The 23,057-nt window shown below is 38.6% G+C and overlaps 1 pseudogene; it reads left to right on the forward strand.

Annotated features, from left to right (window-relative positions):
* The window catches only part of LOC131578679 (bifunctional heparan sulfate N-deacetylase/N-sulfotransferase 4-like), a 58,647-nt pseudogene extending 39,392 nt beyond the window's left edge, over positions 1–19,255 (forward strand).
* Positions 19,256–23,057: the final 3,802 nt, after the last annotated feature.

A 23,057-nucleotide genomic window follows, 5' to 3' on the forward strand; every position in this document is an offset into this window, starting at 1 on the left:
TATTTTTGTTTTAAGAATAATTGAAATTAAGAGAGTACTGGCTTGCCAAGAAAGAGTATTCATTTTTAACAGAAGGATTCAACATGTGAAATGTGGGGAGAAATGCTTGCAGATCCCAGCATTTCCAACACAAGCATAATTCTGATACATTTGTAGTGTACTCTTCACTCCTTTCAAAGAAAGAAAGATAAACTCAGGCTCTTTTCAGATCTTGATACCAAAAGTACTGAAATTAATCTGTCGCTGACTTTAACCAGTTTGGAATGAGACCTTTAAGGAGAAAAAAAAATGTATCCATGAGCATATTCCTTACCTTCAAGCAGTTTGAACATTTGCCTTGACAGAGAGTGTACCCCATCCAATTACCCATGCAACGTTGTACGTGAATAATTACCGGTTTTCGCTGTCCCTGCTCTGACCTCCAATAATTACACTGTCAACAAGCAGACCTCATCTGTCACTTGCCGACCTTATCTGCCAGATTGGGGAATAAGAGTTTTGTTTACCTCTCCTTGAGTTACTGGAGAGCTACAGAGCACATCTGCAGTGTGATTTAAAATAAAACTGGTGGTTCCCAAACTACACTTTTTAGGTAGCGTGAAGAAAAAAGTTGAGTAGTTGAACAGGATGTATCTTTGGCACCCTTAATATTTCTCCTTCAAGTATTTCTGTCATTATCAGTCATTAACACAGACCTGCTTGAATACAGAGCTATTTAAATACTTTGAAATGTTAGTTGCTTTAAGCCTTTTCTCTGTTAGCTTTTGGCAATGTAGGAAAGCACAGGAGAACAAAAGTCTGGAGAACTTTGATCCCTTCAAACACTTCAGGCTTGAAACACCACATGAACCTGATGATACACTCACCTCAGCCAAGACTGTCTCCTCTGTTTACTTGCCAGAATAATGTATTCTGCTTTACATTTTATATTTCACACTGTCATAACAGAGAGTAATTTTTTATTTGTGCTTGGCCTGTAAAAGTATATAGAGATCATATTGTTTGATATTGTTTTCTCCTCATATTTCACTGAAATCTCAGCTGCCAGCTTCCTAGCACTGGGTACATTACTTATGAAGTGCAGTGTTCCTTCTAACAATCTCTTATTTCAAAGCTTACATTTCCAGTCATAACTCAAATCTGCATTTTTCCCTATGGTTCTCACCCTTTGCAGATTATGGAAGTCGGGTTCGGTTAGAGGATTAAAGCATTAACAGAATTTATTTACATCTGCATCAATACAATTTTTGGGCAGCTTTACTGAGAATAAAGTTCCTTTTAATTGAAAGGAATGCTCAGAGAATGAACTTTGAAGAGGTGTAGAGTTATTTGGCACTGTTATCCCTAATCTGTGTGATGCAGGAAGGTTTCCACTTTCATATTTCTACAAGTAAAATTATTTAAAAGTACTACTTGCCATTTTGGGATTTTAGGACCTAAGTTCATCCTAATCAGCATTTGTCAGTAACAAGAGCCTATCTGAGAAAATATCAAGGTTAATCACAACACCCAAAGGAGGGGCAACTTCCCACAGGCAGGAAGTTAAAATCACAATTCTCTTGAGAATGTCAGAAATCATGGCTCTCCTAGAAAATATTACTGGCTTGTTTTCCTTGATTTTACTTTATTAAGTAAAAAAAGTTATTTTACCAGGTAAATAACTCATTGACATGTCAGATTTGATACACCAAGTCTGTCAGTGCTGCTCACATCACACAGAAATCTGTAAGAAGCATTCACTTGGTAACTTCAAGAATAAAGGGAAAACTTGCAGTTTAACTATCTCAGCAATACTCCATGATCTTTTGTGTCTTTGCTGTCCTCAGTGAGCCTCAGAGGAATATTGAAACAAGGCTGGGTATTTCTGGGAAGCCATAGCAACTTCTTATTTCTGCTAAGAGTCTAATCACACGTATAGAAAATGAAAGTGAAAAAAAATATCCCTATAGAAGTAAATAATAATTACTTTATTAGTTTGGTACGGCTCCATATCCTTGATTTGGTTTTCTTAACGTTTAATACTACAACACTGAATTTCATTTTTTGCCCTAGTGTGTTTGCAAGTTTAGCTGTTCAAAAACTGGCATTAGAGAAATTTTTACATTTCCAGAAATTGCTATCAGGGCTCAAAAAGAAAGCACAGACAGTATTTTCTCTCCATCACAACCTGTATTTGTCTTCCTGTCCAGGATGCTATCCAGAACAAAGGAGAGTGGTCAGAAAGGGAAACAAGTACAGTAACTCCATACTAAAGGAAAATTACAATGCAAAATGAGGAAAAGGCAACAGATGGAGACAACTGCTGCTACAGACCCATTATACTGCCTCCCTACTCTAAAGGAATATTTATTGCCCACCTGCTGGCTAAAAAGGTGAACATTTCCTTCAGAACCTAAAATGAAGAAGAAAGAAGGGAAAAATAAATTTTAAAAATGTTTTTCCCAGTGCTCAGAAACTAAAAGGAAGCAGAGATTGAAATTTGTTTTTCTCATTCCTTTCTTTAATTTCTACCTTTTCAATGACAAGCCAAAATTGAACTAGCCTTTGTCCATCAGAGTTATCACAAACCTATCATTTTAAGGGAAATAATGCATTTCAGTCATTATAGAAGCAAAGGAATGAATGAATGAATGGATAAATTTTTCTCAAAGCAACACCAACAAACATATTTTTGACTTAAACCTTGTTTTCAGTATGAAATTCAGCCTGAAGAAACCTGGTTTATAAAGACAAACTACTAATGAAACATGAACCCATTATTTAAGCTTTACTCCAGGAGTCTGAAGCCTGACTGAATTTGTACCTCCTTCGACATCAGCCCAGCCTCTGGATTTGTACTTCAAAGGCTGGTGAGGAAAAGCCAAGGCATGGAAGAAAACTGCTACTCAGTTTAATTGCTGATTTCATAAACTGCAAGTGCTTACTATGCATGCATATTAATATTCTTCCATGTTTCATTGATTGTTCCATGGAGGATAAAGTGCCACTGGCATTAGGAAAATGGTTTCTCTGCTCAAAACCTGGAAATATCCAAGGAAAGGTCTCACCAAAGTTCTTGTAACACTTTGCCCCACCTAAGTGAACTGTGGTTTGGAGGCAATTCTACTCAGAGTGAGCTACTGATAATCTCATATCGATATTAAGCTACAGAGTATCAGAGCTGCCCAGTGGAACCAGAAGGAAAATCAAGAGCTTCAGAGACCTGTACCAGTCCTTGAAAGCTCTTTTTCTATTGAGAATACCATCTGAAGACCAAAAAACTGTCTAGAAAGAAATGAAGACCAAAAACCATCTGCAGATAATATTCTGATTTTCAAGCTGCTGTGAGACTTGTGCATGACTACATTTCAGGAGTCTTTTTTGAAAGTCACTTTTTGGCTACAACATCTTGTAGTGCCCTCAGTCTCACACAATATTAATTATTTAAATAGCATCTCAACAAACTGCTTTACCTGCCACTAAAACACAAGTCCATGCAAAATGAGCTTCTCAACTGCTCATCCTGGCCTTTCAGATGTAAAACATGAGACAAACGGAGAATATAAAAACAATCCCAGCATAACATGAAAGAACAGATTTCTTAAAACATTTTTGTATTGATAAAATGCACGCCCTTCTGTAAAGTGACACAGTAACATCCACAGAAAAAAATTAAACAGTTGCTCATGTTAATTAAATGAGAGTGACATAAAACCAAACAGGTTTGGTTTTTTCAAAGGCACCCACAGGTCCTTCATAGTAAGAAATTATTCAGGGAAATAGCAGATATTTTAAATGTCTGTTATTACAGTTGAAAGAGCAATAATCTTTACTAGATCATTTTCCAGACAGCAATAGAGCTGCATTAGGGATATATCAAAATACAATATTGGTATACTGTCAGTGATTTTAATTTTATAACGAGCATTTTTTGCATTTGCATCATTAGCATCATTTGCAACAGTTAACGCTGCTTGTTCACAAATGAACACAAAATTGGATATTTGCTTCCAGCTAACTACCCAGATAATGTGATGAACATGGATCATCATTGGATGTGAAAGTTATTTAAAAATATTTTGATAAGTTCTGCTCATCCACAAAAACAGATTAACAACTCGAGAATATATTTCATCTTATCAGGTTCAGAAATAATGGATACACGTATATCCTTATCAAATCATTCTCCGTAAATGATGGAATTAAAAGGATTTGAAAATTTCTCCAAACCATTAGTAGCTTCTTCTGTAATTTTGAGAATATCTTGATATGCAGCTGAGTTGTGACTTTTGGAATTATATCAGAATAAACAAGATAAAATTAGAACAGAATAAGTAAGATAAGATTAGAAAGACATTTTTAGGATGAATATGACTTAGACTTTTTTTCTATTATTAAAAAAATAATGAAAATAATAATGTATGTGCTTAGGTTCATGACAGGACACATTAACTGGACAATAAACCTCAGTAAGGAATCAAAGGAAAGTTATCAATATGAAAATTCAGATCTAAAAATTTAGCAAACTGGAAAGCAGAAATACAGATTCCATTAAATGGCAAATACTGTCTTGTTACTAACCGATTTCATATCCTAATTTCAAGAAATGGAATTATTCCATTCCAAACCCAGCCCCTTGTGCTGGAATAAATACTGATTTCTCAGAAAACCTTAACTTTTAATGAGCACTGAACACTGACAAGAGATTTTTGTTTTTATGAGTAACACTGAAAATAAACTCAGGTGAGTGTGTGCATACTTACATAAGGAAATATTTAGATGTTCCTTTCTTAAAGCCAAGTTGTTGCAATTTATCAGCATTGTGAATTAATTTATTGATTCCTATCTCAGATGCAACATCTTTAGAAATATTTGACAGAGATGAATAAATTTTGAAATCAAACTTAGTTTTCCATGACCTTTATTAAGGTGAGAATTAATGTCAATAAATCATTAAATAATTGATTCACTGATAATTTTAAAACAGCTTGAGAATATGTCTGCCTGAAAGTTGCCACGCTGGTATACTATATAACTTTTTAAACATTAATCTATGCCTTATTGTCTTTTGAGTTTTAGAGGAAAAGGTGAATTCATTAATATATGTCAGACAACTGGTCCTTCTCATAACCCATTGTGCTCTTGGCAAAGGCTGATATCAGGGGAACAGAACTGTAACATGCAGAGCATTAGACACAGCAGGAACCAGCACAAACCATGGCTCAGTCACTCCAGCAACAGTTCCAGTACACTTTTTATAGTTTAGGTACTTCACAATATCATTTCTTGTCTGTCAAGTCCTTATTGGAGAGAATAGGAAGTAAGAATGGGCTGCTCACTTACCCAAGTGATGGATTATCCGGTGCTGTCTACAATACCCGCTACACCTTTCCTTCTATCTATCTCGAAGGGCTATAAATGTCCCTGTTAAATCCTGTGATCCACTGTTAGGGCCTGGAGAGGGCATAAAGAAGGAAGGATGATGATTTCCTTGATGGAAGCTCATCATCTACTTCCAAGCAAACCGCGATGTTATAGTGAAGAAATTTCTTCTTGCTTCCATGACCTCATAGGCAATTAGCTTTTACTCTTTAAAATTACAGCATGCTCCTTATTTCAGTTTACATAACTTCAAGTGTTAATTATCGGTTATAAAATTGCCCTTTTGAAAATTGCACATATCTATTTCACACTATAAACTTCTGCAACTCTGATTTAAACAGATGGATGCTGAGCTACTGAACATTCTATTTACTTTTAGATGTTGTAGCTTTATTTTTGAAAATTTCAGTCTTGTGTTTTAAGGACCAAAGGTGTATCTGTGGCTATATCAGCATCAATGGCATAAGAGCAGCGGGTCAGCATTTAGCTTGCAGAGAGATACTTTCTCAAGTCCTGCCATAGCAAAGTCTGGAAAACACAAATATACTGTTGCTCTGAATTGTCTCTGATAGCATTCTGGAATTAAGAACATTATCTGAGCACCATCAGAATGCTGTGAAGCTCTTTTAAGCCCTGTCTGTACACAAATATTTTCAACTGGCTGCTACCATAGAGGGCAGAACACTGGGTTGCACCACGTGATCTAAGTTGTTAGGGCTATTTGCATGGATTTTCATATGGGCAGGGGTGGCAGGAACCTCCTCTCTGAAAGTCAGCAAATCCAGACTAATTTACAGCAGACAGGAGCTGGTTCTTAACATACTTAGCTGCTTCTTCACCTGGTTTATTCGTCAAAGACGCAATAATTTTATCTGCTGAAAATGAAAATGCACATCCAAGCATAACAGAACAACTTGAACATTGTTATTACAGCTGAGATGCCAGATTCAGCAAGATCCACATTCAGAGTAAGATGTTTGTTAATGAAATACCTGGGCATATGGCTAATTTATGCTTCTCAAGTAACTCCTGTAGCCCAGCTATTGTGACTGTCATAAAATATATAGTTGTGAAATTTTCCTGGCTAGATTAAAATCATGAGCTCATAGCACATCAAAGACAGCTTTATACTTCCTCTGTGGATCTGCACAGCAAAGATAGAAAATGTAACTTCACTAACTCCTATTTCATTACATAAAGGATAAAGAAAAACAAGTGCAACTGTTATAAGGGTATCAATCCCACTTGACTTGGAGAACTGTGATGATAAGTAAGATTCAGTGCTAAGCACATCAGCACTTGGTAGGAATCAGTTTGGCTCACTGACATCCCAATGGGCAGATTAATCTGTGTGAACTCTCCTGTTGAACAGACACTGCCCAACCCTCTTTAAAATATTCTTTTTCATAGTACAAGATACCTAAGCAATTTTTATAATTAAAAATATTTTAATAATCTGTTCCTAAGTTAGAGGACCTATAGTCATAATGTCAACTTTAATCCTATTTTGGTAGCAGACATCTTCTTAAAAAAGTTTCTACCTACATTTATACAGCAATAACTTTCTTTCTCTTAGAGGTAGAGAAATGATATTGATCACAAAAATGACTAAATGAGTTTTGGTTACAGGTCTTGAGTTTAGCTCTGAAATCTAACTCAGCAGACAGACGCATGCCAGTAATGGCCATGAGCAATCAATCTACAGAACATTGCAGAAGATGAATACTTGCAGTGAGTGAAGAAAGCCAAGTAAACCTTAGCTCAGGCACACAGGGTCATTGGTGAAATGGGACTATCTCACTGTAGCAGCCTTCAGAATATTTACTCTGGGTGCTCCCCCAGTCTAGCTGAGTTTGTACCATTATTTCTACCTTGGCATTCTCTTGCAAGGGTGCCTTTCAGCTGCTCTCCACAGTTGATGAGAATTACTAAAGTGTGTCTATGATCTGTCCTGGAGGTAATGGCTCATCAGACACAGGCAGCCCAGGACAAAAACACAGCCAGATGAGGCTTGGGCAGAGCTGGAACGTGGCAATGAGCACTCTAACAGGCTGCTGGCAATTTTCAGGTGCCACTCTGTAACACCTTTGCGCTTTCTCTCACTGGAGACAAAGGGTTCAATGCAGAGGGTGAAAATAAATGAAAATTTGCATGTTCTGATACAAAAATCTCCAGATTCTCTCACCAGTGCTTGCATATTTTACATTATGATGACAGAAAATTTGTGTCTTAGAGTTCAGAAGCCATGGGAGCTCGAGGCAGAGGCAATTCATTCCATCAGCAGCACTAATAAAATCTGTGGACATCAGGAAGCATTGTAAAAGACCTTGCTGAAACTCTGAGGGTCATTAACACATGTTAATGGTAGAAATTTGAACTCTGTGACAATGGGACAGTACAAGATATTCTATCCAGTCAATCCATCTGTATGCTGGTGTCTGTCAAAGCACAGCTCCCTTCTTCCAAAAAAGAAGAAAGGAAAAAGTTTCAAAATACTTTCAAGACTGTGGCTTCAAATGGAAGAATGCGGATTATAATGTGGTCATTTTGGGATAAACTGCCCAGAATTATAGATTTTGGGAACAACCTGCCTGCCCAGTGACATTGATATTCTTGTCAGCTTCTCTGCCAACAGCAGCAGTACCTCTGACAAGAATGCCAATGAAGCAGCAGGGCCTGCTTCATTATGTGTTTTGGTGGTGTGGAAACAGAATTCTACCTGCTCTCTGTCAATTGGAGCATCTGAAACGGCAACTTTAAGCAGATCAAGACCAAAATAGAAATGAGCAAAAACCTAAATTTGCTCTCAAACAGCATCATGCTCCTTCCATTGGCTTTATTTTTCACATCAATGAGATCTGTGGAAACAGCAAGAACAAATTTTCATATTATCCTGTCATAGGGCTGGGTAGAGTCACAAGTTTCCAAGTCATGTTCTTGTCCCCATGGTGAACAGAATAGAGTTTATCCGTCTCAACAGGAAGTCACTTTGAGAAACAAAAGAAAATAACGCAGTAAACCAAAACTACTCCTGAAATTTGAGGTCTCTGCATAGATGTTTCTGTAACATGTCATATTTACGGGGTAAACACAGTTTGCTTTTTTTGAATCATATTTTGCCTGGCTTTTGCTCTTAATTAGTATAAGTGATTGATAAAGACAACATTCACAAAGCCTGTAAGGCAAAGAATTCAGGAGAAACTCCTGTAATTATTACACACTCAGATGTTACAGAGTACATCCCACACACCCCTGCACTGTAAACCGGGAAATTTAATCTGCCATTTCTCTGGGTCAGTGGAACACTGCTCTCTGAATGAATATTGGTATGAGGAGAATATTACCACTAAGTATTACCATGCAAACACCTATTTCACTTCAGAGCCTTTGCAACTTACCCAAATCACCAAGATTTTTCCACCAGATCACCCTGAGGTATATGGCTGACCTCAGAAATGTCTCCTCAAAGAATTTAAAATTCTGCTTCCAGAATGCTGAAATGTTGAATAGCTTCAATTTAAATAATGTTACCATAGCATTTTTATCCTGTGTTTCCAGGTGATGGAATGGCTGAAGATTCACAGAGCACTGACACTTCTCCCAGGGTGTGGAGACAAGGTTTTGCTTTTGGATCGGCAGAAAATCTGCACAAAGACCTGGAGCAGTGGGAAAAAGCTCCTCAGTCACAGCCCACCTAATCCTGCCAGGACGTGTACCCTCATTTCCACCCAGGGCTTCAGCTGCAGCAAAGTACTTGAGGAAACATTAAATAAATTAGTTTCAAAAACATACCATTAAAGGTTAAAAGAATCTAAAATGTAGGATTTACTAATGTGTTATTTATGTTGTGGTACTTTTACTTACTGCAACAATAATACTGCTCCCAGAGACAGATGGGAGCATCCCAAATGCAGATGATTGCATCTAAAAGGAATTCTGATGTCCTATTTGCAGCAGGTAGAATTTAATTGTAAAAATATGCATTTTTTCATGTTTCCTCAAGCCTAAATAGCCAATAAAAGAAAAATTAAAATAAAATAATTAATTAATAATAAATTAATTACAGATAATATAACAAAGATTATAATAAATTAATGATTAAAGAAATATTTACAGATGGATAAACACTATAACCACTGGATTTTGTAAGTTGCATAAATATGAATCTCTGAAATTTGTTAAGAGGCTGAAACTGATGCAAGCACTTCAAGTTGGTATGATCAGGAAAAGAATTTAAAATCACAGTTTAGTACTCTGTACAGGTTTGGGTTTTAAAAAAAAATATTATTATTTTGTTAACTATTTGTTCTTTTATAGAATTATCATGCCACATAAGAATAAACAATTATATGGCTGTCATTATATAGGAGTCTACTCTCCTACTGAGTTACTTAAAAGCCACATCGATGTTGGGGACACTGTTTAGTGGTGGGCTTGGCAGTGCAGGGTCAACACACTTGATAATCTTAAATTGATAATCTTAAAGCTCTTTTCAAATGTAAATGATTCCATGGTCTGGTATGTGGCTGAAATATTAACTTACTCATCACTGGAAATACCCTCTAAAGATTGTTACTGATTTAATAGATCACCCTTCCCTTTCCTATGAAGATCTTTATTCAAGTGCTCATTGTGCTCTTGTACCACAGTGACGTCGCTGTGGATATATAACCTCTATGCAATGTATGTTTATACACCATATTTCAGAGATCAATAGAGGATTTGGCATGAAATAGACATACATAAACCCTATCATTTCAAACAGAAAAGTTATTCATTAACTACTTGAAGGGAAAAAAAGAAAATATACTGTTGGAACAAATTTATCATATGTACATTTTAGGTAGGTTTTACACCTGTTTTTGGGTCCTTTGTCTTTATTCCAAGGAAAAGAAATCCAATATACAATTTCAGTTTTATTACCTTTGTACTATTCCCATCAAATAAATCTAGTTGTGTGAAGGTCTTTCTCTGTTTTTTATAAGATTGTTCTTGAAATGAAACTTTCTTTTCATTTCAGTGTAACATATCCTGTTTTAATAAAGAAGTTTGCTTCCTATTGAGAGCATTTTGACAAAATAATATGGTTCCTTTTGTTTGCCATTTAATTTACCAGTGGATCGATAGACTGAGACATAACTACTTCTCGTATTAAAACTCACAAATTCCAGGGGAACTGGAGGTTAAATCGTAAACAAAATATTTCATTGACATTGATCTGAAAAGCAGACTGACAGTATTGCTAAAAAAATCATCATCTTACAATTATAAATCTCCCCAAACTGACAAGAGATGGATTTGATTATTTTGCCTCCAAAGGGTCATTCCTTTAAAGCTGCAAGAGTTTATCAATTTATAAAAGATTAAATGAACCATATTTTCCCTTAGTTCCTGTCACAAGTCTTTTCTGTGATTACCCAGGCTAGATCAGGTTATGAGGGTGACTGATCATTTTGCTCTCTATTTTAGGCAACCTCAAATTTACAGGATTTATGACCCATGCTAGATCATTTGTGATATAAAGATTACAGGTAACCTGAACTTACTTAATGTACTGTGATACCCTGCCAAAAGTACAGCCACTCATAATGCCACAACTGTACGAAAAAACTGAACTGAAATGTATGAAAATACCTGAATATCACCCTCCCTTTGGGAACTATCCACCAAAGTTACAGTGACAGCTTATTTCTTTAAATAAAAAAGATTTTGAGTCTGTAAGTGACAGAAGTATGGCCTTCTTTACCTGATTCCCCCCCCTCACACACACCTCTTTTCTCTTGCTCCAAGAAAAATCTGGGTAGGCCAGGTCTTTATATAACCTTGATTTTTCTATTTCAATCACTAATTGTGTACATTTTAATTGCCAGAAAAAATGGAACATCAACAAATTCCAAAACAAGCACCACACCTTATAAACCTCTGAATGGAAACGCCGGTAAAAGAGAATCCTTCTCTGAAAAGCACCTTTCAGATGTTCATTGTCTGGATTCCCACATTACCAAACAATACAAGTGTGATTACATCTTGACTGCTGATATCCTTATCAATGGATAACGCTGACACCCAGCCCCAGGAGATGAGTCCCTCTGCTGCACTGATGTCTGAGCTCCCAGGAATGACAGAATCCTCTGCCTGGTGCCAAGAACCCAGGAGACACAAATTTCTCTCTGGAACCAATGTTCCATCTTGCAGCTTTGACAGTCAGAGCAAAGGCAAGAATCTGTGGCAAGCCAGGAGAGAGTAAGAATGGTGGGATGGCACCTAAACCCCAGTTCCTTGTGCAGGTGTGTACAGCCTTCAGACTGCTGCTCACTTCATTGATGAACTCCTGCAGTGGTTTCCTTGGAGGCCGTGGGGCTAGGGAATGTGTGGTGGATTTTTTGGTGGTGGTATGTGGGTAAGCATGAGTAGGAACCAAGCCTGAATAAGTAAGAGAAAGTTAACGGAACAAAATACAAATACTGCTTCTTAAATTACTTTGATCTGTTCCTGCACATGAAAAGTTAGTCTGACTCTGACTCGTGTAGTTTAACTACATCTTAAAAAACAGAGCAGAAAAAACATTTTTAAAAGGGTAACACTTTCATAACAGCTGTAAAAAATGTAAAGGTGGCTTGTTTCTTAACCTTTTACCAATCTGCATTGCTGTGGTTTTTTTCACTGAGGTGGTGTGTACAGTGTTAATGAATTCATTCTTTTGGACAGGTTACTGCATCATTTAGAATAAGGTACTGCACAACTTCCCTGTGTGTCTGTTAAGGCCATAAAAGAACAAGCATAACTACGGTGCCATAGGTTCAGTGATAAGCAGGAAGATGCAAAAGAAAATATTTATTATTGTTATTAAAATTATTATTATTATTGGAAAAATGGAGAAGAGCAATGGTAAGTTGAAAGTGAATACCTATAAACTTTGTTTAAAGTACTAGTGGCCTTTTAAATTTATTTTCATGAACTGAGATTATTGTTAGCGACTCTCCTCATTTGGACAAGGCTTGTGAAAGAAATATTTTTAAAAAGACTAGGACAACTCATAGACATTATTACCATGAATATCATCTTGCAAATGAAAATTTCAAATCATTTCTCTCACCGGCTTCCTAGTCAAAGAAAGTACTTCTGCTATGCAGGCAGTTATCAACAGGTGCAGTTAAAATCTTGCTAGAGCACTTCAAAGCAACCTTAGTGACTTACTCTGTTTTGTTTCTTCTTTACAAGGAGAAATAAAAAATCATAAGAGGTCCCTTCAAAAATGTTTCCTTTTCTCAAACTGTTCACCACTGACAATCTAGTCTTGAAACTTATATTAAAGCAACACCCCTCCTCTAAAAATCTCCACTGGTACTGTTCAAACTGTCCTTGACTTAAATTGAAATAAAAGATGTTATGTTACAAAATGCAGTTCCAGTTACACTGTTGCTTTACTTTTATACACTAGATGATTTACTAGATGAATTCAATCTAATAAAAGTCAGCTCAGATAAAAGGATAACTTTACCAGCAGTTTAGTCTGCCTCTTAATTTAAGCTTTATATTGCCCCTTTTTTGAATCAGATTGCTTCCAGCCATTTTAAGCATTTTTGTGTCAATATTTCCTAGTTCCCTGTATTCTAAAAAGCTACAGGTGCAGCTGGTGCTTGATAGCATTATGTTATCAACTCATCAATTTTTTATAATTATTTCCAGTAGTCTGCTCCCATCAGTCCACATCTAACTGTCTGCCTGAGGCCACCACTCAGAATGTTGTCATTTTAAAGCATAGGTCAGCAAGACTTTGCTCCTTCTCGGCAATTTTTTTTTTTCAATTGCATTTCAGTTTTTTTGCTTAGTCATCTGTGAACAAGACTTTATTAAGAGTAATTATGAATAACAAGTAAAAATTTACAATATTTCAATATTTGCTAATGATTCAGCTTCACATTTACAAACATGGCTCAGTGCAATAGGTAAATGCCATCCAGACTGAAATTCTTGAAGCTGGTGTGGCAAGGATCAGACATTTCAATGCTTAAGAATGTTAATTTCTTCTAAAGGTACTTCCATGTTGTTGTTTGGTCTTTTTGCATTCCTCAGGTTTTTTTTCAGACAGAAACCGAGAAGCTGGGGTTGTGTTATTTTAGTCCAGCACTGATTAGTGAGCGTGGGTGAAGGGCAGGTTTCCTGCCCAAAAGCTTTGAGCAGGACTTTGTGCAGCTGCAGGTCAGGTTCAAGGCTGGGTTCAAGTCTTCCCAGAAGAGAAGGGATTGATAAAGAGGTATCTGAGTAGACAGTGAGGAGAGTAAAATCTATGCAGACAGCAGGAATCTTGCTCTGAATCTTAACTATGAATGAGACGGCTCACGTAGGCTCGCTCTTGATGCTGAATTTTGCGGTTTTGATGAATAGAATGCCTTGGAGTTTCTTTTCCTCTCCCTCATCTGATCTTTCTCGTTTAGTTTTACTTGATGCTCATCTTGGCACCAGGAAGATCTGTCTTCAGGGTTTCATTAAATTTGTGGACATGACATAGGTACTGTTAAGTACATCATATTTTAGCTTTTTTGAAAATCTGGAGCGAAAGACCAATTTGCTTACAATGTAGGAATAAAAAAAGAAACCAACCAGGACTGGAAGGATTAAGCTCTCAGTTGGGAAATGACCATGTTAATGCCACACCTTATCCTAATCCCATTTCCAAATGGACCTGGGTGCAAACTACGCTGAAGTTAGAGTGGCCATGTTCTAGATCTTCACACACCTAATATTTTCCAAGATCTGCTTTGAAGCTTTGTTTATGACTTATGATCATTATTTTATGCTTGTCACACCATCCAGTTGTTTTACTAGGGAGTTTTGACAGCAGTTGTACTGCTGGCTTGAAAAATTATTCTTTCCTTAAATACAAGATAAAGCATAAGTATATCCTTAGGTGATCTGCCTGTTAGGTTTAACTTTTGAGTTATGACTTTCTCTTCTCCAATTTAAGAGCTTGATTATTGTATTTTGTTTTTAATGCAATGAATTGGCAAGTGCTTCTAACAGTCTGCAAGACTCCACAGTCCAGAGAAATGCTTTGTTTTCCTCTGATGTTGCAGGAAGGAGGTTTTGCTTTGAAAACATTCCTACAGTAGATGTAATATAGAGTGCATCACTGTATGTTTGTACAACAGTTGTGTACGTTCTTAGTTCTTGGGAAAACTAATAAAAGATAAAATTTGTTTAATCATGTTCCCCCAGCTTTTTAGGAGTAGAAGGAAGAAGTTGATAAATTTTCTTCAGTATTTTGGTTGTTAGCAGCTGTCTACTTGGGAATTAACTTTTATCTTTAGGTGAAAATAATTTCTAAAGCACAGTAAATACTTTGCTTTTGTGCCTTGCTTTTCAGTACCTCTTCCTACTTTATTTGATCCTCTGAGCTGAGGAACCTGTGAGATTCAGAGACCTTCAAATGCACGTGGCAAGTAGTGGGAGCAGGGAAAAAAATACATTATTGCAAGGTTTGGAGCTGTTGGTCTCCAACTCTCTGGCTGGCAGTGGTTTCTTTACTCCCCATTAGTTTTTGGGGTGGGTTTTGGGGGTCTCAGTGGTTTTTTGGGGTGGTTTTTGGGGGTCTCAGTGGGTTTTTGGGGTGGGTTTTGGGGGTCTCAGTGTTTTTTGGGGTGGTTTTTGGGGGTCTCAGGGGTGTCTCTCTAAAGGGGTTTTGGGGTGGGTTTTGGGGGTCTTCTTTGATTGAACCATATCACTCTCTTGAGTGCATTCATAACATCTATGAAGGTTCTAGAGGTTTCTATGGGGTTTCTAGACGTTTCTATGGGAGTTCTAGAAGTTTCCATGGGGGTTGTATAAGCATCTATGGGAGTTCTAGAGGTTTCCATGGGGTTTCTAGAGGCTTCTATGGAGTTCTAGAGGTTTCTATGGAGGTTCTCGAGGTTCCTATGGGAGTTCTAAAGGTTTCCATGGGGTTTCTAGAGGTGTCTATGGAGGTTCCACATGTTTCTATAAAGGTTCCAGATGTTTCTATGGAGTTCTAGAAGTTTCTATGGGGGTTCTAGAGGTTCCTATGGAGGGTCTAGGTGTTTCTATGGGGTTTCTAGACGTTTCTATGGAGGTTCTAGAGGTTTCCATGGGGTTTCTAGAAGTTTCAATGGGGGTTCTAGAGGTTTCCATGGAGGTTCTAGAGGTTCTCATGGGGTTCTAGACTGATCTAGACAGTTCTAGAGGTTCTAGAGGTTCTAGAGGGTTCTAGAGGTTCTAGATCGTTCTAGGTAGTTCTAGAGGTTCTAGAGGTTCCAGATTGTTCCAGATAGTTCTAGAGGGTCTAGAAGGTTCTAGAGGATCTAGATCGTTCTAGAGGTTCTAGAGGGTCTAGAAGGTTCTAGAGGTTCTAGAGGTTCCAGATAGTTCCAGATCGTTCCAGATCGTTCTAGAGGTTCTAGAAGGCTCTAGAGGTTCTAGAAGGTTCTAGATCGTTCTAGAGGTTCTAGATAGTTCTAGAGGTTCTAGATAGTTCTAGATCGTTCTAGAGGTTCTAGATAGTTCTAGAGGTTCTAGAGGTTCTAGAGGTTCTAGATCGTTCTAGAGGTTCTAGAGGTTCTAGATAGTTCTAGAGGTTCTAGATCGTTCTAGAGGTTCTAGATAGTTCTAGAGGTTCTAGAGGTTCTAGATCGTTCTAGAGGTTCTGGATCGTTCTAGATCGTTCTAGATCGTTCTAGATCGTTCTAGAGGTTCTAGATCGTTCTAGATAGTTCTAGGGGTTCTAGAGGTTCTAGAGGTTCTAGATCGTTCTAGAGGTTCTGGATCGTTCTAGATCGTTCTAGATCGTTCTAGAGGTTCTAGAGGTTCTAGATCGTTCTAGGGGTTCTAGAGGTTCTAGAGGTTCTAGATAGTTCTAGATCGTTCTAGATCGTTCTAGAGGTTCTAGATAGCTAGATCGTTCTAGATCGTTCTAGATCGTTCTAGATCGTTCTAGAGGTTCTAGATCGTTCTAGATCGTTCTAGAGGTTCTAGAGGTTCTAGAGGTTCTAGATAGTTCTAGATCGTTCTAGAGGTTCTAGAGGTTCTAGATCGTTCTAGATAGTTCTAGAGGTTCTAGAGGTTCTAGATAGTTCTAGATAGTTCTAGATCGTTCTAGAGGTTCTAGAGGTTCTAGATCGTTCTAGGGGTTCTAGAGGTTCTAGAGGTTCTAGATAGTTCTAGATCGTTCTAGATCGTTCTAGAGGTTCTAGATCGTTCTAGATAGTTCTAGATCGTTCTAGAGGTTCTAGAGGTTCTAGATAGTTCTAGATCGTTCTAGAGGTTCTAGATCGTTCTAGAGGTTCTAGAGGTTCTAGATAGTTCTAGATCGTTCTAGATCGTTCTAGATCGTTCTAGATCGTTCTAGAGGTTCTAGAGGTTCTAGAGGTTCTAAATCGTTCTAGAGGTTCTAGAGGTTCTAGATCGTTCTAGAGGTTCTAGAGGTTCTAGAGGTTCTAAATCGTTCTAGAGGTTCTAGAGGTTCTAGATCGTTCTAGAGGTTCTAGAGGTTCTAGAGGTTCTAGATCGTTCTAGAGGTTCTAAATCGTTCTAGAGGTTCTAGAGGTTCTAGAGGTTCTAGATCGTTCTAGAGGTTCTAGAGGTTCTAGAGGTTCTAGATCGTTCTAGATCGTTCTAGAGGTTCTAGAGGTTCTAGAGGTTCTAGATCGTTCTAGAGGTTCTAGATAGTTCTAGATCGTTCTAGATCGTTCTAGATCGTTCTAGAGGTTCTAGAGGTTCTAGAGGTTCTAGAGGTTCTAAATCGTTCTAGAGGTTCTAGAGGTTCTAGATCGTTCTAGAGGTTCTAGAGGTTCTAGAGGTTCTAAATCGTTCTAGAGGTTCTAGAGGTTCTAGAGGTTCTAGATCGTTCTAGAGGTTCTAGAGGTTCTAGAGGTTCTAGAGGTTCTAGAGGTTCTAGAGGTTCTAGATCGTTCTAGAGGTTCTAGAGGTTCTAGAGGTTCTAGATCGTTCTAGAGGTTCTAGAGGTTCTAGAGGTTCTAGATCGTTCTAGAGGTTCTAGAGGTTCTAGATAGTTCTAGATAGTTCTAGAGGTTCTAGAGGTTCTAGATGGTTCTAGAAGGTTCTAGAACGCTCTCTGAGGTTCTAGATAGTTCTAGATCGTTCTAGATTGTTCTAGAGGTTCTAGAAGGTTCTAGATCGTTCCAGAGGTTCCAGATGTTCCAGAGGTTCTAGATCGTTCTATGGGTTCTAGATGGTTCTAGATGGTTCCCTGGGGTTCTAGGTGGTTCTTTGGGGTTCTAGAAGTATCTTTGGGGTTCCTATGGGCTTTCTATGGGGTTCTAGAAGCTTCTGTGGGGTTTCTATGGGGTTCTGGAGGTTTCCATGGGGTTCCTCAGGCATCTATGAGGTTCTGGAGCCATTTATGGAGTTCCAGATGTTTCTATGAGGTTCTAGAAGCACCTATGAGGTTCCTATGGGGTTCTAAAAGTATTTATGGGGTTTCTGGATGTTTCTACGGGCTTCTAGAAGATCCTATGGGCTTCTAGATGTTTCTATGGGATTCCAGAAGCATCTATGAGGTTCTAGAAGCATCTATGGGGTTCTGGAGGTTTCTATGGAGTTCTAAAAGCATTGATGAGCTTGTAGAGATTTTTTATTGAGTTCTAGAAGCATCTTTGGGCTTCTAAAATCATTTCTGGGCTTCTAGAAGCATCTATGAGGTTCCCATGGGGTTTCTGTGGGGTTCTAGAAGCGTCTATGAGGTTCTAGAAGCATCTATGGGCTTCTAGAAGCATATATGAGGTTCCATTGGTTTCTGTGGGGTTCTAGAAGCATCTATGAGGTTCCATTGGGGAGATGTTGGTGGGATCAGGAGATGTTGTTAGCATAACCCGGCCCCTGATTAGCATAACCCCACCCCTGATCAGCATAACACCACCCCTGATTAGCATAACCCCACCCCTGATTAGCATAACACCGCCCCTGATCAGCATAACCCCGCCCCTGATTAGCATAACCCCACCCCTGATTAGCATAACCCCACCCCGATTAGCGTCACCCCACCCCTGATTAGCATAAACCCACCCCTGATTAGCATAAACCCACGCCTGATTAGCATAACCCCACCCCTGATTAGCATAGCCCCACCCCGATTAGCATAACCCGGGCCCTGATTAGCATAACCATGCCCGCCCAATATCCCTCATTAGCATAACCCTGCCCCTGATTACCATAGTTCTGCCCACCCACACGCCTCATTAGCATAACCCCGCCCCTCATTAGCATAACCATGCCCACCCAATGTACTTCATAAGCATAACCCTGCCCCTGATTATCATAATTGCGCCCACCCACCTCATTAGCATAACCCCGCCCCTGATTACCATAACCCTGCCCACCCACCCACTTCATTAGCATAACCCAGCCCCTGATTACCATAGCCCCGTCCCATACACACCTCATTAGCATAACCCCACCCCTCATTAGCATAACCCTGCCCACCCACACACTTCATTAGCATAACCCAGCCCCTTTTTAGCATTACCATTCCCACCCAATGCACCTCATTACCATAACCCCGCCCCTGATTAGCATAAACTAGCCCCACCCACCCTAACCCTAACCCCACCCACACACCTCATTAGCATAACCATACCCCTGATTACCATAACCCTGCCCAGCCACACACCTCATTAGCATAACCCCACCCCTCATTAGCATAACCCCGCCCCCTTTCCCTTGCAGGGCGGGTCTCTCGGAGCAGCGCCACGCGGCCGAGGTGCAGGCCGCCATCTTGGGGGTGGAGCTTGCGGCGCTGCGGGGGCTGGGCCCGGAATTCCAGGATCTGGCGCTGGAATTGGGGCGGATCCGGCGGGAAAGCGACCGGAAGCGCTGGGCCCTGCGCCAGCTCCGTCCCCGTGACGTCACCGACGCTCATTAAAATACCGCCGGCACCGCCCACTTCCGTCTCCTCTTTCCTTCTATGGGATGATTGACAGCTCCCTAAATTCCCGCCAAAACCCGCTGGGGAATGCCGGGAAATGATTGACAGGGGTCAATGATTTACCAATCTGCATTGCTGTGGTTTTTTTCACTGAGGTGGTGTGTACAGTGTTAATGAATTCATTCTTTTGGACAGGTTACTGCATCATTTAGAATAAGGTACTGCACAACTTCCCTGTGTGTCTGTTAAGGCCATAAAAGAACAAGCATAACTACGGTGCCATAGGTTCAGTGATAAGCAGGAAGATGCAAAAGAAAATATTTATTATTATTATTAAAATTATTATTATTATTGGAAAAATGGAGAAGAGCAATGGTAAGTTGAAAGTGAATACCTATAAACTTTGTTTAAAGTACTAGTGGCCTTTTAAATTTATTTTCATGAACTGAGATTATTGTTAGCGACTCTCCTCATTTGGACAAGGCTTGTGAAAGAAATATTTTTAAAAAGACTAGGACAACTCATAGACATTATTACCATGAATATCATCTTGCAAATGAAAATTTCAAATCATTTCTCTCACCGGCTTCCTAGTCAAAGAAAGTACTTCTGCTATGCAGGCAGTTATCAACAGGTGCAGTTAAAATCTTGCTAGAGCACTTCAAAGCAACCTTAGTGACTTACTCTGTTTTGTTTCTTCTTTACAAGGAGAAATAAAAAATCATAAGAGGTCCCTTCAAAAATGTTTCCTTTTCTCAAACTGTTCACCACTGACAATCTAGTCTTGAAACTTATATTAAAGCAACACCCCTCCTCTAAAAATCTCCACTGGTACTGTTCAAACTGTCCTTGACTTAAATTGAAACAAAAGATGTTATGTTACAAAATGCAGTTCCAGTTACACTGTTGCTTTACTTTTATACACTAGATGATTTACTAGATGAATTCAATCTATTAAAAGTCAGCTCAGTTAAAAGGATAACTTTACCAGCAGTTTAGTCTGCCTCTTAATTTAAGCTTTATATTGCCCCTTTTTTGAATCAGATTGCTTCCAGCCATTTTAAGCATTTTTGTGTCAATATTTCCTAGTTCCCTGTATTCTAAAAAGCTACAGGTGCAGCTGGTGCTTGATAGCATTATGTTATCAACTCATCAATTTTTTATAATTATTTCCAGTAGTCTGCTCCCATCAGTCCACATCTAACTGTCTGCCTGAGGCCACCACTCAGAATGTTGTCATTTTAAAGCATAGGTCAGCAAGACTTTGCTCCTTCTTGGCAATTTTTTTTTTCAATTGCATTTCAGTTTTTTTGCTTAGTCATCTGTGAACAAGACTTTATTAAGAGTAATTATGAATAACAAGTAAAAATTTACAATATTTCAATATTTGCTAATGATTCAGCTTCACATTTACAAACATGGCTCAGTGCAATAGGTAAAAGTCAGAAACATGCAGCTACTCGAAAAAATCCATACTTTTTTTACTGCAAATTAGTCCATACAGGTCTTGTTAAGAGGATCAAGCTTCAGTGGAAAAGCAGAAATCATGAAAAACAGAGCAGTGAAGGCATATATACTTCAAGCAATGAAAGAAAAGGAGGCTCATGCTCAGCATTGGTAAATGGCAAATAAAAAATGGGCATCACTCTGGAAATTGTTACTCTCAGATGAAAGAGCAGCAAAGCAGCTTGGCCCTTGTTCAGAGATGAACAGGAAAGCCCAAGTGCTTTGTTCACTTTCCAATACCTAAGATGCCATTTTTATTTCTTCTGCACAGATTTCTATAGATCTGCACAAAAATACTGCAGATGGTATCATTACTCTTCACGGTCCATTACAGAAGCAAATTTTGACTTCTGATCTCCAGTCTAGAAGTTGGTCATTTTTGCTTTTGAAAAAGTGTGTGAACAGGAATCCACTTTCCTGTACACACTTTACTGACATGTATAACACCATATGCTAAAATCCAAGAGTTTTTGAACTTCTACACCCGATTCCTGGCACGGGAATTGCAGATATCATCTAAATTTTATTCAACAGTTAAATTAGCCAATATAAATACGATTTGATAATCTCTGGCTCTTGAACTTCCTAAAAGAGACTCTTGCTTTTTCTCATGTAAATGCATCCACAGCCACAGGAACCAGTGAGCCAGCATCAAGGGCACGTGGCTGAACAGCCACCCCTCTTTGTGCCAGCAGCAGCAAGAGAATGCTGCCACTATTTCATGACTCTGTGCCACTGGGAGATTTCCCAATATCAGTGAGGTTGTGATCACCCTAGGAATGGAAATTATTTGCTTTCATTGATTAATTTTGATGCTGGCTGAGAATACCTTGGTGCATTTTCATGCAAAATTACAGTAGCAATAGGCTTGAGTTGCATAAATCTGGAAGCCATATAAATTTTCATTTCTAGATAATCACATTTTAATGACAACTATTAAAGGTATGAATATAAGACTGGTAAGTGTGGCATTTTGCAGAGTCATCTTCCTCAAGATGTATTTTCCAGTTAAATTATTTCATTTCTATCAAGCCCTCCGAGCTTACTGTGACCTCACTTTTAGCCAGTCAGCAAAAGCAATAAACAAAGCAGCTTTGCACAGCAGATTTCTCTTTTCACTTAACTGCTTGCAGAGCCATCACCCAAAGATTGTTTTGGAAACAGTTGTCTGACTCACTAAAATGACTTACTTGACTATCTAAGAAAGGAAGTTTTCTCAGGAACAGGAGGGAGGAGGAGCACCACCACACGTGGTTGCAGCTGGGAGGAGATGGAGCAGCTTCTGAGACACATCAATGCCCGTGGTGTTGTCAGCAGACTGACAGACAGCTGACCTTAATGAAAGAATTAAACCCAAAATTTAAAATTACTGGTGGTATGGTTGGGATTTTGATTAATATAAGGAGGTTTGCAGACAGCAATACAAACTAATCCTCTCACAGAAACCATTGATCTGAAAGCATTTTACAGAGTAAGCAGCATCTGTTTCAGTATTTTATAAACAGCGTAATTCTGGCATAAAATATTGAAATACTTATGTGACTCAGTAGGAAAATTACAAACTTCAAAATAAAAGCTTAAGTCTGTACATCCTGTATCAGCGATGAATTCATGGACTTTCTCTGTTAAAGACATGAATATGATAAAATTTAGAAAAGTTTAATTCATCTGTCCATGGTTGTTTATTTTTTCTTGTGGTACACACTCAAGCAGATATTTAGAAGGGAATCACGAGTTTTCTCACTGAAACAGGCCAAGATTTAGGAATAAAAGGCAGCTGAAAGCAGAGTGTATGTCTGGGAAAGAACAGGCAGGTTGCCAGAACAACACTGGGTTTGTATGTGTAGGAATGGGATCCAGGAATGCTCTCCTGGAAGCAGAAGCTGTTGAGAATTTGTGTTTTGCAAAGCTGCTGCGAGAACAGCTCCATCTTTCTACCCCACGTACCTGAGTCACACCTGTAAGCCAGGACTGGATGTATCAACACAGCAGAACACACTCTTATACAGAGACTGTCATTTAAATACTTCTTATCAATGTTTATTATTTCTTAAAAACTCACAAACTCCAGTATCTATTGTAACAGCACATCCTCTTCAGTGCTTGATAATTCTTTAAACCAGTTGTTCTTATTGAAAAGACTCTTTCTTTGACTGTAATATCAAACAAATTGTCCTTTTTCACCCATTCCCCAAGCTAATTTGTCACTGTGAGCTCTGCAGATCAGGCTGTATCGATCACATTACACTACAAGGCATCATGCCATGTAGTAAGGCATGAAGTTTGTAGCTAA

The sequence above is a fragment of the Poecile atricapillus genome, chromosome 4, assembly GCF_030490865.1.
Source record: "Poecile atricapillus isolate bPoeAtr1 chromosome 4, bPoeAtr1.hap1, whole genome shotgun sequence".
In the NCBI taxonomy this organism is placed as follows: domain Eukaryota; kingdom Metazoa; phylum Chordata; class Aves; order Passeriformes; family Paridae; genus Poecile; species Poecile atricapillus.